Below are 9,641 nucleotides of genomic sequence, written 5' to 3'. Positions count from 1 at the left end.
GAGATGCTTGCGGTGGCGCGCAAAATTGCTGGACACTTTCGGCATTCAGCCAGTGCCTACCGCAGACTAGAGGCACATCAAAAAAGCATGAACCTGCCCTGCCATCACCTCAAACAAGAGGTTGTGATGCGCTGGAACTCCACCCTCTATATGCTGCAGAGGATGGAGGAGCAGCAAAAGGCCATTCAGGCCTACACAGCCACCTACGACATAGGCAAAGGAGTGGGGATGCGCCTCAGTCAAGCGCAGTGGAGACTGATTTCCGTGTTGTGCAAGGTTCTGCAGCCATTTGAACTTGCCACACGAGAAGTCAGTTCCGACACTGCCAGCTTGAGTCAGGTCATTCCCCTGATCAGGCTGTTGCAGAAGCAGCTGGAGAAAGTGAGGGAGGAGCTGGTAAGCCATTGCGATTACACCAAGCATGTAGCTCTTGTGGATGTAGCCCTTCGTATGCTTTGCCAGGATCCGAGGGTGGTCACTCTTTTAAAGTCAGAGGAATACATTCTGGCCACCGTGCTCGATCCTCGGTTTAAAGCGTATGTTGTGTCTCTGTTTCCGGCGGACACAAGTCTACAGCGGTGCAAAGACCTGCTGGTCAGGAGATTGTCCTCTGAAGAGGACCGTGACATGCCAACAGCTCCACCCTCATTTTCTTCCACATCTATGGCTGCGAGGAAAAAGCTCAGTTTTCCCAAAAGAGGCACTGGCGGGGATGCTGATAACATCTGGTCCGGACTGAAGGACCTGCCAACCATTGCAGACATGTCTACTCTCGCTGCATTGGATGCTGTCACAATAGAAAAAATTGTGGATGATTACTTTGCTGACACCATCCAAGTAGACATGTCAGACAGTCCATATTGTTACTGGCAGGAAAAAAAGGCAGTTTGGAAGCCCCTGTACAAACTGGCTCTATTTTACCTGAGTTGTCCCCCCTCCAGTGTGTACTCGGAAAGAGTTTTTAGTGCAGCAGGGAACCTGGTCAGTGAGCGGCGAAGGAGGTTGCTTCCTCACAACGTTGAAAAAATGATGTTTATAAAAATGAATAATCAATTCCTCAATGAAGTACAGCACTGCCCTCCAGATACTACAGAGGGACCTGTGGTTGTGGAGTCCAGCGGGGACGAATTGATAATGTGTGATGAGGAGGAAGTACACACTGTAGGGGGAGAGGAATCAGAGGTTGAGGATGAGGACGACATCTTGCCTCAGTAGAGCCTGTTTAGTCTGTACAGGGAGAGATGAATAGCTTTTTTGGTGTGGGGGCCCAAACAAACCAATCATTTCAGCCAAAGTTGTTTGGTAGGCCCTGTCGCTGAAATGATTGGTTTGTTAAAGTGTGCATGTCCTATTTCAACAACATAAGGGTGGGTGTGAGGGCCCAAGGACAATTCCATCTTGGAACTTTTTTTTTGGCATTATATGACCAATCAACAGTCGTTTGCCATGTTCAAAAAGTAAAACCAAATTTTAAAAAATTCAAGAAATTAAACCAAAAGTAAAATGCCGTGTCATAATTTAAAACAAGAGTTTTTGACGTGCTCTAAAACTACTGTATTGTTGTTTATATTTTATAAACACTACACTTGAAAGCTTGAGTCTTTCAATAAAAAAGTAACTGTCCATTGCACGAATATTTGCAACAGGGACAATTTTAGGGTTAAGAAAGCCAACTAATAACACTTCGACGCTGTCTGTCTTTATAAACACTACACTTGGAAGTTGGAGGAGGTATTGTGGCCCCGGCACCAAATTTACTACCGGGGCCACTCCACTGTGCAGTCCATATTTAGGTGTATCAGATATTAAACAACGGTGACAGTTGATGCCCAATTTTTTAATTATATTGTGGCCTCGGTACCAAATTGTGTACCGGGGCCACCACACTACGCAGTCCAGATACTTGTTTGGTGGAATTCAGACCAGTTGAGGGTTTTATTATTATATTGTGGGGACCACTCTATCTATACCACACTACAACTCTATACCACTCTATTTCATACTTTAATTCTATTTAATACTTTAATTCTATTTCATACTTTAATTCTATTTAATACTTTAATTCTATTTCATACTTTAATTCTATTTAATACTTTAATTCTATTACTAATTACCATAAAGAGGAACTGCCGCTTCTATTTAATACTTTAATTCTATTAGTAGTTACCATAAAGAGGAACAAAATAAACCAATTTTACCAAAAGTATAATATGACTTAGACTTACAAACACTACACTTGAAAGATGGTGCCTTTAAATGAAAAAGTCAGTCTTCATTGCACGACTATGTGCAACAGGGACAGTTTTTTGGTTTACAAAGTCAACCAATAACACTTGGACCCTGTCTGTCTTTAACATACTTGATGGGATCTCAATGACGAATTGTCTGTACCATGTTTGGAGGAGGTATTGTGGCCCCGGTATCAAATTGGGTACCGGGGCCACCCCACTACGCAGTCCAGATACTTGTTTGGTGGAATTCTGACACGTGGAGGGTGTATTTATTTTATTGTGGCCCCGGTATCAAATTGGGTACCGGGGCTACCCCACTACGCAGTCCAGATACTTGTTTGGTGGAATTCTGACACGTGGAGGGTTTTTTAATTATATTGTGGCCTCGGTACCAAATTGTGTACCGGGGCCACCACACTACGCAGTCAAGATAGATAGATGCGTATCATAGATAAAGTACATTCAGTGGTGTGGGGCAAATTGAAAAATATTCAAAATGCACTGACATTATCAAAAACAAGAGGTTGTCACACGCTAAAACTCCAACATGTATATGATGGAGAGGATGGAGGAGCAGCCGTATGTGTAGTGTAATGCAGACCTGTTGAAGGTTTTTTATATATTTTATTGTGGTGCCCAGTGCCCACTCCTCTAGGCAGTCCAGGTACATTTATTGGTGCGATTCATAAAAGTTCAGGGTTTTTAATATATTGTGGTGACCCACTCCTCTACGCAGTCCAGGTACATTTATTGGTGCGAATCAAACAAGTTGATGGTTTTCTTATTATATATATTGTGGTGACCCACTCCTCTAGGCAGTCCAGGTACATTTATTGGTGCGATTCATAAAAGTTCAGGGTTTTTAATATATTGTGGTGACCCACTCCTCTACGCAGTCCAGGTACATTTATTGGTGCGAATCAAACAAGTTGATGGTTTTCTTATTATATATATTGTGGTGACCCACTCCTCTAGGCAGTCCAGGTACATTTATTGGTGCGATTCATAAAAGTTCAGGGTTTTTAATATATTGTGGTGACCCACTCCTCTACGCAGTCCAGGTACATTTATTGATGCGAATCAAACAAGTTGATGGTTTTCTTATTATATATATTGTGGTGACCCACTCCTCTAGGCAGTCCAGGTACATTTATTGGTGCGATTCATAAAAGTTCAGGGTTTTTAATATATTGTGGTGACCCACTCCTCTACGCAGTCCAGGTACATTTATTGGTGCGAATCAAACAAGTTGATGGTTTTCTTATTATATATATTGTGGTGACCCACTCCTCTACGCAGTCCAGGTACATTTATTGGTGCGATTCATAAAAATTCAGGGTTTTTAATATATTGTGGTGACCCACTCCTCTACGCAGTCCAGGTACATTTATTGGTGCGAATCAAACAAGTTGATGGTTTTCTTATTATATATATTGTGGTGACCCACTCCTCTACGCAGTCCAGGTACATTTATTGGTGCGATTCATAAAAGTTCAGGGTTTTTAATATATTGTGGTGACCCACTCCTCTACGCAGTCCAGGTACATTTATTGGTGCGAATCAAACAAGTTGATGGTTTTCTTATTATATATATTGTGGTGACCCACTCCTCTACGCAGTCCAGGTACATTTATTGGTGCGATTCATAAAAGTTCAGGGTTTTTAATATATTGTGGTGACCCACTCCTCTACGCAGTCCAGGTACATTTATTGGTGCGAATCAAACAAGTTGATGGTTTTCTTATTATATATATTGTGGTGACCCACTCCTCTACGCAGTCCAGGTACATTTATTGGTGCGATTCATAAAAGTTCAGGGTTTTTAATATATTGTGGTGACCCACTCCTCTACGCAGTCCAGGTACATTTATTGGTGCGAATCAAACAAGTTGATGGTTTTCTTATTATATATATTGTGGTGACCCACTCCTCTACGCAGTCCAGGTACATTTATTGGTGCGATTCATAAAAGTTCAGGGTTTTTAATATATTGTGGTGACCCACTCCTCTACGCAGTCCAGGTACATTTATTGGTGCGTATCAAACAAGTTGATGGTTTTCTTATTATATATATTGTGGTGACCCACTCCTCTAGGCAGTCCAGGTACATTTATTGGTGCGATTCATAAAAGTTCAGGGTTTTTAATATATTGTGGTGACCCACTCCTCTACTCAGTCCAGGTACATTTATTGGTGCGAATCAAACAAGTTGATGGTTTTCTTATTATATATATTGTGGTGACCCACTCCTCTAGGCAGTCCAGGTACATTTATTGGTGCGATTCATAAAAGTTCAGGGTTTTTAATATATTGTGGTGAACCACTCCTCTACGCAGTCCAGGTACATTTATTGGTGCGATTCATAAAAGTTCAGGGTTTTTAATATATTGTGGTGACCCACTCCTCTACGCAGTCCAGGTACATTTATTGGTGCGAATCAAACAAGTTGATGGTTTTCTTGTTATATATATTGTGGTGACCCACTCCTCTACGCAGTCCAGGTACATTTATTGGTGCGATTCATAAAAGTTCAGGGTTTTTAATATATTGTGGTGACCCACTCCTCTACGCAGTCCAGGTACATTTATTGGTGCGATTCATAAAAGTTCAGGGTTTTTAATATATATTGTGGTGACCCACTCCTCTACGCAGTCCAGGTACATTTATTGGTGCGAATCATAAAAGTTCAGGGTTTTTAATATATATTGTGGTGACCCACTCCTCTACGCAGTCCAGAAAGATACCTTGTTGCAACGTTTTGGACTAATAACTATATTGTGAGGTGTTCAGAATACACTGTAAATTAGTGGAAATGCTTGTTATTGAATGTTATTGAGGTTAATAATAGCCTAGGAGTGAAAATAAGCCCAAAAACTTGATTTTTAAACTTTTTATGTTTTTTTCAAAAAAAATCCGAATCCAAAACCTTAAATCCGAACCGAGACCTTTCGTCAAGTGTTTTGCGAGACAAATCCGAACCCCAAAAATAACGAAAATCCGGATCCAAAACACAAAACACGAGACCTCAAAAGTCGCCGGTGCACATCCCTAGTGTGTATGCAGTCCATGGACCGAGCGATCGGACCATCAATCGCATGTAAAGTCGATCGGCATAAAAAGTTGGTGGGAAATTGTGTAGTGTGTACCCAGCTTTAGTGAGGGACACAAAGCATTTTGAAAGCAAGGGCTTCCACATGGTTGTGGCTCATGCATTAATTAAGTAATATGTCGGCATGGTCAAAGTCATGAATAAGTGCTTGACCCCCTGGTTGCCTATAATTATGGTTACCATGAATTGAAGAGGAGATCTCTGTGATCTTGAAAAAATACAGGGCAAAACAGGAGAGCAAAAGCAGATTAACTGACTGTAAAGTTTAACCTGTGATGCAAGCAGCCAGCTTCATCAAAACAGTCCGATGAGAACTCCACAATACAGGATATCATAGTTGGATTGCAGTGCATAAACCATTCATCAAGTTTGGTCGTGGTTTAAAACCATCACACATAGCTGGCGGTTTAGTGGTCCAAATCGCAGCATTTACTATAGGGTGGTTTGAGGCTGCAGTGTACTATGAATGGTGATGTGTGGCGGATTGAAAAAGCTAAACTTCCGGCGGTTTTGGTTAATTCCTGCTTTTAAATGGCTTGATAGCTCAAACATGCTGTTTGAGCTATTTTGCCATTCAGAACACAAATTAATTTAATATTAACTTATGGGGGAATTATTGTTTTTCCTTATATTAAGGGGACAAAATTGTTCAATTATTATATTATTCTGGCACTATGTAATGCCAAATTGTGCAACATAAATAATTAAATCCACCATTAACAGTCAGTTAATATTATTTTATATTTGCATTTTCCCCATAATATATTGCTATGATAGTGCCCCATTAAAAAAAATCCTCCATATGTTAATATTACATTAATTTTGCCCCTTAATCAAGAAATGATGATTGCCCAAATAATTTAAATGTCAATGGTGCTTTCTCTTATGTTCTGAATGGCAAAATAGCTCAAACATTTTAATAAACCTCAGATTCATTTCACCTGCAGTATGTTTGGTAGTTTGGTCTTTCCGTGACAGATATACTGAGTTCCACACATAAAATCATGTAAACAGGATGTCAGATTGCTCTGACACAGTTATGACTCATAGACACAGTATAGTCATAACTATACATTTATTTGCATATAAAGTATATGATTTCATAATTAGCTGTAAGATAAGAGCTGTATAATGTTTGCTTCTTCATATTTTTTATTGTGCTGGAATTACTTCCTAGTGATTAACATAACTGTATGTCAAATAATAACTGACTGAATATTTAGCTGTTACTTTTCCTGCTTGTTCAAATACAGTATACATGTTTAGAATCGCCGATTTGATGCATATTCACTCATCACAAAGAGGCGTAAAGGGGGAGAGAAGGGGCTGGCAAGCATAGGGCAAGTACAGTAAAGTGCTTACATACTTGTTACCTATGTAGAGATGGAGACAGCTGCCGATACGCTTGTCAGGAGGCGTATCTATGGCAGGTGTTTGACCCTCGGTGCAAGATACGAGATACGTGCTTATGGTGATGATCATCAGCATGAACCTAGCAAGTGTTTAAAGAAAGTTAAATAAATATATGCCCCACATACCAAAAGTATTACCAGCACTAGCGCTTATAACCTAAACTGGTAAAGGCAAATGCAGAGGGACCCCACGCTATTTGCTACCCCTCCCCCCAAAATTGACGCTACCAGCCTAGGCTAAAACCAGCAGTATTGGGTCCCTCTGTCTTAATGTGTAAAATTTATTGATAAACTAAATTGTCTCAAAGCATCTCATTCCGATTAGTGGTGAGGCCCCACGTAGGGTCTCAAACCATTAAGAGTAACTTGCCCACACTTTTGACCATGCATTTAATAGAAGCTGACCTGAGACTTATCCTGTCATCTGGGTTCTGACTCTAAACAGTTCCTCATTGTATATTTTCTTAATCCCACTGCATAGCTGGAAGACAGAAGAGGACCCTACTCCCTGTATGTAGGTGAGCAATAAATCATTAAAACAGGGAATGTGTTGTGGAGTCATTTTTGTTTAATAAAGTACACAGTGTGCGCGTATTTATTTCAGTGTATTTTTTTTTTACAGGTGCACTACAGGTCCCAGCGAGCCCTGAATGTCAGGGCATGCTGGCACTTGTACTTTCTTCATCAACCATAACTATTTAACTCAAAATGTGTCCAACTTTACATGAAGCCCATTATGTGAGGAGGGGAATGGAGGTGGTGGGAAGCCCCAGGATTACATAATGAACAGAACAGGTTGTCTCAACTTTACAGTAGTACTAGTAATATCAAGCTTCAATAAACTGATGGAGTTAGATCGTGGTGTCAAACAGGCTTCTACATAAAACAAACATCATGCATCCTACAAGTGGAGGTTTTTTTTGTTTCTTGCTTTTATTTCACCCTTTTCAATACAGTTTTTACTCTAGATTGTCCTCATTGTTTATAAAAATCACTTTGTAAATTAGCTGTGACATTAATAGCAACAATATTTAACAGAAAAGGCATACAGTACATGAGTCCACCAAGTAAATGTACATAAGATCTATATCTCACGCACGGAAATATCTGTGTTTCTTAACCCAGACCCCTCTGACTGTTCCATTTTGGTTTAGACTTTGAACCATAAGGCTGACTCTCGCATTTATAGCATCAGTGACATAAGTAAACATAGTCCACTAAGTCCGCAATCTTGAGTAATTAGAATCTATTTGTGTTGAAATCTCGCTGTCTTCACGTCAGTTGCAAGGAGAGTCAATGCTAAGTTTACTGTTCCTTTGGTCTTGACTCATACATTTATATATTTTTATTTTTTAATGACTGTTGTGACATCCTTTAGGGGAATGATGCAGTTACCCATCCCCATCTAGGTGCCTCTGTTCGTTACTCAGAGGTTCTCTTGTCCTAGGTTTAAAACCTGGAGAAGTGAAACACTAGATATGAAATGTATTGTGAGGTGTAGAATGGTTTGGGAGTTTTATTATGCGCTATTGTGTGTATTGGAAATATGAGAGCTCTGAGGAGGCAGAGCGCTAAAAAGGAAGCTGGAGCAACAGATATAACATTGTATTAAAAATTATAAAAAAGTAACAACTGCACTTACAGAGCCATACATTATAAAAAGGGTACCATAGGTTAACCAGTGGTTCCCAAACTGTGTGCTGTGGCTCCCTGGGTTGCCACGGCGATCTCATAGGGGTGCCATGGCAGAGCTGGTGGTAAGCAAGGCGGGAGACAACTTGTTAATTATTTTGGCTTAGGGGTGCATTGAAAAAATTAATGGAGACCGTAAGGGTGCCTTGAACTGAGAAAGTTTGGGAGTGACTGGGTTAACCCCTTGGGTCCCCTGCTATGCTTTTCAGATAAGAATCATTCTTCAGGCAATATGATGTGTTCTTTATGGTTCTATAAGTTCAATTCTTAATTTTGTTTCATATTTAATAAAAAGTGCTATGATGGATCAATTGGAGGCTCTGTTTCCTTTTTAGCGCTGTGCCCCCTAAAAACATTGTCATTTCCACTGTGGCAGTGAAGGGGTGGACCCCAATGCAGTAACGGTGCGATCTAGAACAAACAGCACTGATACAACGCTCCTCTTCTGCATTTTGGAGACTTTCTTATGGATCAATTTAAGACAAATCGAAGATATTTATTAGCTCTTTGCTATTAATATTTACTAGAACTCCACATTAGGATTTTCCAGTTTTAACTGGTAAATTATTGCTGTACCCACCTCTGCCTTTTTGGTTGATACTTGAGGGATCGATACTTTGGAGATCTTTGAATGAATACAGGAAACTAAATAGGCAAGGGGAACAAAAACATCCAGGTTCCCCAACAAAAACAAAGGGTCCCATCTTGAAATTGGATGGAGGAAGACTGAAAGGTGACATAAGGTGGTGGTAGTCACATTTTCTACCGAAGAAACAGTGACACTTATCCTGCCGACATTTCCATTTGCTGGACATTGACATCATGCTGATAGTGATAATGCCGACATTAAATGCGCAATGCCTGCGAGTCCGGCAGGTACATAGCCACCGGACCCGCCGACACAAAGCAAATTTTAGCGTGACCCCCCCCACAAATAAATTAACCCTAGTGCTGCTAGCCTAGTGCTGGTAGTAGCAAAATCAGGAAAGGGGGAGCATAGGGTCCCCGTGATTTTACTACAACCAGCACTAGACAGTGCCAGCAGGGTTGGTGGCACTATAGCAGGGGAACCCGCAGCATGGGTTTCCCCTGCCATGATGACACTCAGCACAGGGCAGGATTCCCAAGGTAGTTGAAGTCCGCAAAAAAGAATGCGGGCACCCTCCTTAGGGATACATAGCCCCTTGCTGAAAGCAC

This window comes from Mixophyes fleayi, chromosome 4 (genome assembly GCF_038048845.1).
Source record: "Mixophyes fleayi isolate aMixFle1 chromosome 4, aMixFle1.hap1, whole genome shotgun sequence".
Taxonomy (NCBI): Eukaryota; Metazoa; Chordata; class Amphibia; order Anura; family Limnodynastidae; genus Mixophyes; species Mixophyes fleayi.
This window is presented reverse-complemented; position numbering follows the sequence as displayed.